The 9,456-nt window shown below is 37.3% G+C and overlaps 1 long non-coding RNA gene across 1 annotated transcript; it reads left to right on the top strand.

The window, feature by feature from the left end:
• The first annotated feature begins 258 nt into the window (after positions 1-258).
• Positions 259-2,563, top strand: LOC129348678 (uncharacterized). Its single transcript, XR_008601307.1, has 3 exons — positions 259-359; positions 969-1,127; positions 2,064-2,563. It is a non-coding gene; the product is annotated as an uncharacterized LOC129348678 (long non-coding RNA).
• The last annotated feature ends 6,893 nt before the right edge of the window (positions 2,564-9,456 follow it).

The raw sequence follows: 9,456 nt of genomic DNA, 5'->3' as shown, positions 1-9,456 counted from the left end.
ATCGTGCATATATAGTATATGCACGATGCGGCGCGGATGTCCGCGCTGTATCGTAAACGCGGATGTCCACGCTGTATTGTGCATATATAATATATGCATATACTATATATGCACGATACAGCGCGGATGTCCATGCGTGTTTCGCGCTCCACTCGGACGGTGATTTCTGTTGCATTGCGCGCTCACGTCCGCTTTTGATGACGTATCGTGCTCAGGCGATTCGTCGACGCGTCGTTTGTGGCAGCCCAAGTAGACGGCGTGAAAACGGAAACAACAAGAATGCCGGCTCACTGTGCTGCATACAATTACACACTGCGTCGTACGATTGAGGCAAGGAAACTTGGAATGACTTTTCATAGGTAAGAATAGTTTTTGGCTCTTTTTTCATTATGAAATCTTGTTGAGAGCTTCCAGTCTATGAGAGCTAACTAGTTAGCCACTAGCAAAACGCTAAGGCGAGCTAGCAGCTTGACAACCAAATACCAGACGATTAATAGTAGCTGTAGTATAGTTGTACAAGCAGTAGTAGTAACACTAAAAGTACAAGCGAGTAGTAGTATAAAATAGCTGTTAGCATTTGTAATAATATTACAATTTGTAGTAGCAGTGCCAGTATCAGCAGCAGTAGTTGGTGTACTATCGCTACTACTAGTAGTAGTCACATTGCTATTACTATCACCAATACTACCAATAGTAGTTATAAACCTTAACTCATGTGTATCCAGATTACCATCTATGTTCTTCCTCCAAACCCATTTTATGATTGGGATTACAGGCAGTTCTTTAGGACTGCTCTCAAATAATTGAAATGTTACTAAACAAGGTTATACTTATCAAATGTAATAGCTCTGGTCTCCAGTATATTGGCGAATTCGGTTCTTTGTACTTAATTTATTAGCATGATTTCTTTTTAATATGTTGTGTACAGACTTAATTACTTCTCTGTCTACTTTTCTTACTCCATGTAGGTTTCCCAGAGACTATGGGTTGAGGAGGAATTGGAAGTTTGTCGGCTTAGACCTGGTGTCATTCCATCAGTGTTAAACTTCCCGGCTCATCTTGGAAGAGTACGTGCCAGAAAGACCACAACCAAGCAGCCTTGAGATCTTAGGCAGCGTCTCCCTGAGGTGGGTGTCAACGGTGTTCACGGTCAGGTCTGTGGTAATCCCGTCAAAAAACAATACAGAAAAAAATCTAGATTATAAATCAACATGTAACCAAAGCACTCTGTGTATAACGCCATAGTATAGGATGTAGTTCAGAAAATGTCAAAGTATAGTATGCTTTACTCAAGAATAACATAGTATGGCCTGTAGTTCATAGTACAGCATGTTGGCAAGAAAAAAAACAAAACATAGATTATTATGTGGTTCAAAAAGCGCAAAATGATAGGATGTTGCCTAAAATTGTCATGTATGATATGTGGTTCAAAAAATGTCATAGTGCAGTATATTGTCAAAATAGTATGTTATTCAAGAAAACATCAGAGTATAATATGTCTTCTTAAAAATGCCATAGAATAATGATTTCATTGCACAAGTAAAAGTATAGTAACTTTTAAAACTGTTCGAATTCTCATAATATGTTGCTAAAAAACAACAAAAAAACTAAAACAAAAAAAGGTCAGTAATATGTCAATTAAAAAAACCTGTAGTATAGCGTGTCGCCCAACAAACATCATAGTATAGCATGTGGCTCTAAAAACGTCACAGTATAGCCTTTAGTCCACAGCTGTCAGTAGGTGAGGAGCAACACAAAAACAGTCCAAATGCTGGTTTCCAGAGGGTTAGACGAGAATTCATTTGAAAGAGTAAGTTTACAACAACACATGTGAGGGGGTTACAAAACAAATGGGTGTTAGTAAAATAAAAATAAATAAACAGAGATAAAAGTGAACTTCATGTTGACATTGATGGGCATTCCAACCAGGAACAAAGTAAAAGATAATCAATAGGAAAAAAACTCTTCCTGTTCACCTCTTAAAACCCAAAAACAAACTGCAGTAGCACCCTAAACTAAAACTACCAATGGGTTCCCTGTTTTCCTTTCTGAACAATTCAAAGGTCCCTCTCTATCTCCCCACACATCCACCAACCACTGGAACACATCTCCAAAGTTCTGCCGGGCCAGCTCAACTTCCCCTCAGAAGAAGTGGTGCCACCTGCCAGATGAAGGAGCCTTTTGAGAGGCAGCTGGCATCGTGATTGGACTGTACATTGGTCTGTTCCAATCCAGCTTCAGCTCCAGAGACGGCAGGCGGGACGAGTCAATGGAGGCCTGGTGGACGAAGGCATGCAGCTGAGTACAATCCAGAAAACAACAGAGGAGGAGTGCAGTGGCCCAGAGCCAGAACAGAGTAGCATCATATGTCTCTTAGAAAACATCATAGTACAGCCTTTGGTATGAAAAAACACCATCATATACATCGTATATTGTACAAATAACAAGTCAAAGGAAAGAGACATACATTGTAGAATTGTAGTAATTGTGGGCTGACTGATTTACTGATTATCAGTATTTTATTTTTTACTGATTTACGGTAATAAATACATTTAAAAATGGTGCTACTTTGGCTCTGAACCTTTATCTACCTGTGGTCGCTCTGTCTTCTGGAGTGATTTGATTGGTTATACGTCACGAATAAAACTCCTTTAACATCTGTAAACAAAACAAAAACGTATCAACAAAGTTTTCTGTTAGAGTTTGTGTTCTTCTAAGTTTAACTCAAGATTTTAAATACTTTCATTTACTGCAAATGAATATCTACTCCAAATGTCTCACTAATAATCATTATCAGCCTTAAAAACCCACAAAACACCCCTCTATACTCGACCACACTTAGTACAGTCCGGTTCCCCCTTCTATAAATCTGCTTGGAATCTTCCACTTCCTGTTTGTCAAAGTGGCCTTCTACCTGGACAGGTTTTGTTGGAGCTCATGCAACAAACATTTTGGGTAACTGCACTTTAATATGGATGGATGACACTGAATTAGAGTCTGTTTTAATGAGACTGAGTTAAGATGTGTAGCTCTGTCATTAAATAGTAAATTATTTCTCAGAATTCACAGAGAAAAGTCTGAAATGTTTGCTAGGTTAGCGTCCCACATGTTCTTTGGCTCAGCTAAAGCTAACTCTCTCCAACTTCTGGATCTCTTGAGTTGCTTGTTGTTAAAATATCTTGCTAGAGGTGCTGAAGCTCAAAAGTCTGAGATGTTTGTTCAAAATAAGCTCATTCTCAAGTCTTATCTGAACTGTCCTCTTTTGTTTGAACTTTCCCTAAACTTAGGAGTTAATGACAGAGCAGCACATCCAGACTCAGTCTCATTTATGTAGAGATTAAACTTCAGTGTCATTCATTGATGTTAAAGTGCAGTTTTTCAAATGTTTGTTGCACATGCTCCCGACCAAACCAGTCCAGGTGGAAGACGATGTGAAGAGAAAGCTCCAGAGGATGAATATCACACATTTACGTTGGAAATAAATGTCCTTTAATTAGACATTGTCATGCAAAAGTTGGATTTCCCTTTAATGATGTTCAAATCTTTGTTGAGTGTTTTGTTGATGTTGGTTTCTAAATGTTTTCTGACACTCGGCCCCAAAGATTAAAACCTTCTACGGCTCACAAGCTGCAACAATTCACACATTATCAACTATCTTTCTGACTAAACTAAGATAAAAAGTGAAAAACTGTCTGATTCCTGCATCATGAATGTAAATCTTTTTGGTTTTTATGACAGTAAACTGAATATATTTGGGCTTGACATTTTATAAACCAAAACAAGAAATGAATTACTGGAGAAAACGACAGATTAATGGACAAAGAAAATGTGTTTTCTAACATATATGGCTGAATTACTCCAACATTACAAGATACATACAATTTTAATTCAATTTTATTTATATAATGCCAATTACAGGTCAAATTGTCTCAAGATGCTTTATTTTTATATTTTTTTGTCATATTTAAAATATGACAAAGTAAGAAATTTAAACCTCTTGACTAATCCAATTTATTATTTAGTTTTTAAGAGACTAATTGACAATTCAAACTTTCTCCACTAAAACTAATAAACATGAGGTCAAATAGAAGGAACAGTTTTAAATACTGCAGTCCCACGACGACAAGAATAAAGTTTGTCAACAAAAACTAAATCTGCTGGTGGATTCCATTAAAGTCCTAATAAATGATAATAAAGTGTGATACTAAAGGTTTGTGGTGCTAAAAATGTCAAAGTAAAGATATCAAGTTGAACATCTGGATGGAGGTTGATAAAAGTTGACCTCCCTTCATTTCTCTGGAGCGACTCCATGGATTTTATGGATGGTGGTTAAAGACCTGCTCTTCTAGTCGTCTTCCTTCTAGTCGCTGTAAAAAGTCAGTCCATCCTGGCCGACTTCAACACCTCTTCATGACAACTTGTTCTGCCTCCGACCTCGTGGAAACTCCAGAAACTCGGGAAAACCTGTCGAGACTCGAAGAACTCGTGGAGACTCGAAGAACTCGTCGGGCGGGGGAAGGTGTGGTGGGTGGTGAGGGGAGGTGGGGGAGTAGAGGGGGGAGGCCGCCACCCACCTCCCCGCCTACTCTCCGCCCTGACTCCACCCAGACTCCGCCTTGGCTCCACCCATGTGGTCACTTCAGAAACTACGATGCCAAAGGGACGACGAATTTATTTCTTTTTATCTGATCTGTAGCTCAGTGAGTTAAGGATTTGCCTGTGGAGCTGTAGGTCGCTGGTTCAAGACCAGACCCTTCTTAAATTTTTATCGAAATCTTGACAAAGACAAAGAAAGAAAAGTGCCGGTGGTGGGTCTTGAACCTGCGACCCTCCGCTCTGTAGTCACTCTTCTTATCCTCCTGAGCTACTCGCTCAGATACTAATTCTACTTTTTTTTGCGCATTTATCATCTATTTTTTGGCGTTTTCGAGTTTTTTTTTTTTAACTCGAGTCTCGACTCGACCGTTTTTCTCAGGAGGTTGGACTTCAGCCTTTGTGCTGGAGGGTGGAACCCTCAGTTCCAAGACTTTCCAAAGCCTCCACACCTCCCAAGTCCTCAGGACCTGAGCTTTCACACAGTCTGAGGGCTGAAATTTTCTAAGTCCCACAGTAGTTCTCTGTTAGATTGAACCTTCAGACAGTCCAAGGACTGATATCTTCTAAGTTCCTGAGTAGTTCTCTGTTAGTTTGAACCTTCAGACAGTCTGAGGACTGAAATCTTAGAAGTTCTTGAGTAGTTCTCTGTTAGTTTGAACCTTCAGACAGTCTGAGGACTGAAATCTTAAAAGTTTCTCAGTACTTCTCTGTTAGTTTGAACCTTCTAGACAGTCTGAGGACTGAAATCTTAAAAGTTTCTCAGTACTTCTCTGTTAGTTTGAACTTTCTGGTTAACAGAAGCCTTAAAACTTGTGACCATGAGTCTTGATTTCACATTTAGACCATCCATCTGAGTTCTTCTCAGACCTTCACCTGTGGGTTTTTTAGAAATCCTGAACAAACTTTGATTCTCTTCACTGAACAGTAAAGTTTGTGGAGATCAGAAGGTAACATTAGTTTGATCGATGCCTTCAACTACTAGTAGACTTTATCTGGAAAGCAGTTTTCTGAAATGAGTTCTTAGTAAATCTGTCCACAATCAAACCAAGAACATAGAAAGAGGAAATGTTTGAAGAAACAACTTGATGTTTTCATTTCAGACTAGAAAACACTTTAAGGCCTTTCTCTGTTTTTGCTCTTTTGATCATTTTATTGTTTCTTCTGTTTAATTTGATCTTCTAAAGTTTAACTGGTGCCCTTTCAAAGGTTTTATCTTTAGTTTGATTCTTCTTAAATGTTTAGTTTTGCTCTTTTCTCACCTTTTATTCTGTTCTAATGTCTGATCTGATTTCGAAATGTTTTGTCTTTTTAATGTTTAATTGTTGTTTTTTCAAATGTTTTATCAGCCTGTTTGAAAAATTTCCTTTTCTTTCCCAATGTTTAATTTTTTGATTAAATCTTTGTAAGGTTTTTCTTTTTAAATGTTTTACCACCTTTTAATGTTTAATTTTCTTTTTTAATGCTTCATTGTATTTTCTGTTTAATTCCTATTTAAAGTTTTATTGTCTTTAAGATTTAATTTACTAATTAAACATTTAATTTTTTAATTAAATGTTTTGACTTTGAAAGGTTTAATAATCTAATTAAATGTTTTGTATTTTTCTAAATGTGTAATATTCTTGTTTAATTGTATTTTTTAAATGTTTAATTATCTAATATATTTCATCTTTAATGGTTAATATTTTTGTTTAAAAATTTTTGTTTAATTTCATAATTACATGCTTTGTATCTTCTGTTCAATTATCTAATTAAATATTTTGTCTAATATAATTTAATTGTATTTAATGTTTAATTTTCTTTTTAAAAGTTTTATTATATTAAATGTTTTTTTCCTTTGATTTAATTGCTTTTTTACTGTAGTTTATTTCTTTAATATTTTTTTTCTGTCAAGATTTTAACCCCAACCTTAAAAATGAAACAAACCCTTAAATCACAATGAAAATATTTCTGTTGTCACAATCATGAGTTAGTCAATTATTCAGTTTATCAATTCAGCTTTATTTATCTAGTACCTTTCACACAGATGACAAAACTAAACAAGCAAAGAGGAAAAAAACTATGCTAAAACTATGATTAAAACTCAAAAACATATTTAAAAAAAAAGATTTAACATGATAATAAAATCTGTTGTGTTCAGGGGATGGAGGGAGTTTATTGAAGTCTTCTTGGGCTCACATGGGAAATCATTTAAAGTATAAACTTGATATTCAGTCTAAGGAAACTGCAGAGCAACAGAAGAAGCAACAATATCTCCTGTTTTCTCCTTTAATGAGTCGACTCTTCTTGTGCTTTCAGACCAAAGAACTACAGACTCTTCACAACCTGCTCAAACTCTTGGTACAGGACCTCACCACACGGGTCAAGAAGGTTTCCTTCTCATTTCTACTCTGAAGCTCACCTTCTCCTGCTCAAACTGCTGACAAATGTTTCTGCTGCTCTAAAGTCTGGTCTCCAGAACTTCCTAAAAACTCTCAAAGTCTCTTCTGCTGCAGGTTGCTTTGTAGAACTGTTCCAGAAAACCTCACTAAACCACATGGAGGGGCCTCAAGATAGTCGTCCAAATGAAACCATACAAAAACCAAACTAGCACAACCCAAACGCTAAAGTCTCCTGCAGCCTACCAGAGAACCTCTGAGAACAGAGAATCATGACAGGAACTCTTACCTTCTGGACAACCAACGTTGGTTCACAAACAAGAATACAGAATGTGTCTGACCAGAAACCTCTAGAGACTCACTACAGCCAAGATAAAGACACAACTCAGCTGCACCAAATCCACTAATCACTGCACACATTAGCACCATGTGCTGACTGTGGCTAAAGAACCTCATTTACCAAGACAACTATCCAGTACAAAGCCCTAAAGCACACCAAGAAACACATTAAAGACGATTTTACTGCTGGAAGCTGCAAGCCAACGCCTAAAGAACAAACTAAAGCAATGGAGCCAAACCCAGTTCAGTGGTGAAGAGAAGCAGAGGAAATGTTTGTCTGCAGCTAAATAAAGCAGGAAGACACTGAGCTGCTCAGGTGTTCCTGATAACACCAAGCTGCTCAGGTGTTCCTGATAACACCAAGCAGCCACCTGGACAGCCAATAGGAACACAGCTTCCTGGAAGTCCAGAGGGCTGGGTTAGTGAAGGAAATTTAGTTTAAAGTTGAAGCAGAAAGTTAAAGAAAGTTGAAAACCACCTTCTGATACCTGAAATCTCTGTTTTCACACAAAGAACACCTGAACATGTCAAACTGGTTCCATAGTAGAACCATCATTGTAAAAACGTCATAGTATGGTGTGTTGCTCAAAAAACATTAGGACCCGGCTGTCAGGGGACAAACATGTAAGAAACATGAGAACAGAGAGAACCCAACCAGTAGGTCACAGTTTATCATCCCCCAGTCATCTCCTGAAGTCCATATGGTGAGAGACATCAGTATCTGGTTGTTAATTTACCAGAGGATGCTTATAATCATGCTGATGTGGTCTGTACTCTACAGTATTTTAGTGACTCAATAAATGCCTAAGTTGTTTTTTTTTAAAATGCTTTTTAGTTTTTAATCAACATTTAATAGCCTTTATGTAATCAATAAATGGCCTTTGCCTATCTTAAGAAAAATTCACTCAGAACTCTGATATGTTAACAGTACTAAATAAATCAATAAATACATGCATACACACATAAATAAGTTAATACATTAACTGTGTTAAGATAAGATTTAGATTTTTTAAAAAAAAAGTTGTTTATGTTTTTGCAGAATCCAGTATTGCTCACTGGTTGATCATTACATTTTGTTAGTTTGATTTCACTGTTTAAAATGATGCCACCTCTTTTCAGACAGAACCTGTGATAATAAAACAATACAAAATTTTTAGTTCCGTGTTAATAAAGCACTTAAAGCTTTAAGTATGGCTAAATGCTTTTTTCAAAATTAAATATATCACTCCTTAGGTGGTAGTGGCCCCAAGTTCAGTAAAGTTGGAAAGATATTCACAGATTCGGACTTCCAGCATCAATAACTCATTAGATATAGGTTGTCAAAACAGAAAAGGTGCCTCTTTCCCATTGTTGCAAGGCAGACAATGTGCTACAAGCCCAGTTTTATCAAAAGTAGCTGTCTTTCAAGCTACAGGAATAACATTGGTGTCTATGGAGTGAACAGGGTCCGTCTGCAATTTGCAAAACCGCTGCAACAGTAAAGAGAGACAAATATTCAATAACTTCACTCTTATACATTGTAGTGTCACTAAAATCACTGCAGCCTTCAACTGGCTCCTGTTGACAAAGTGTTTTAACAGAAATGTAAATGCTGTAATTTGATTCTTTTAATGAACCATGTAACGTGAATGGATGTGATGCTGGTGTGACCACAGTGCACACGTCTGATGTTGTTCACAGTGGTCCAAGGGACGCTCAGGGAGTTTGTGTGTTTGCTCAGACCCATGAAAAATGAGAGGGAACATTGGTTGGGACCATCAGTTGTGTTGTGCAGAAGTCAGGTTGGTACTCAGTTGACAGCCCTATTCGACAACTGTTAGAATCCATATTATGGCAAGAACCAATCAGCTAAGGAAAGAAAAATAACAGTCCATCATTACTTTAAGAACTGAAGGTCAGTCAATCTGGAAAATTATATAAATCTTGAATGTATCCCCAAGTGCAGTTGCAACAACCATCAAGTGCTACGACCAAACTGGCTCATATGAGGAAAGGAAAACCAAGAGTCTCCTCTGCTGCTGAGGATAAATTCATCTGAATCACCAGCCTCAGAAATCACAAGTTAACAACAGCTCAGATTAGAGCCCAGATAAATGCAACATGGAGTTCTAGTAGCAGACACATCTCTACATCAACTGTTCAGAGG

The sequence above is a fragment of the Amphiprion ocellaris genome, chromosome 4 (genome assembly GCF_022539595.1).
Source record: "Amphiprion ocellaris isolate individual 3 ecotype Okinawa chromosome 4, ASM2253959v1, whole genome shotgun sequence".
NCBI lineage: Eukaryota > Metazoa > Chordata > Actinopteri > Pomacentridae > Amphiprion > Amphiprion ocellaris.
Note: the sequence above shows the minus strand (reverse complement) of the source record. Positions and strands in the feature narration are given on the sequence as shown.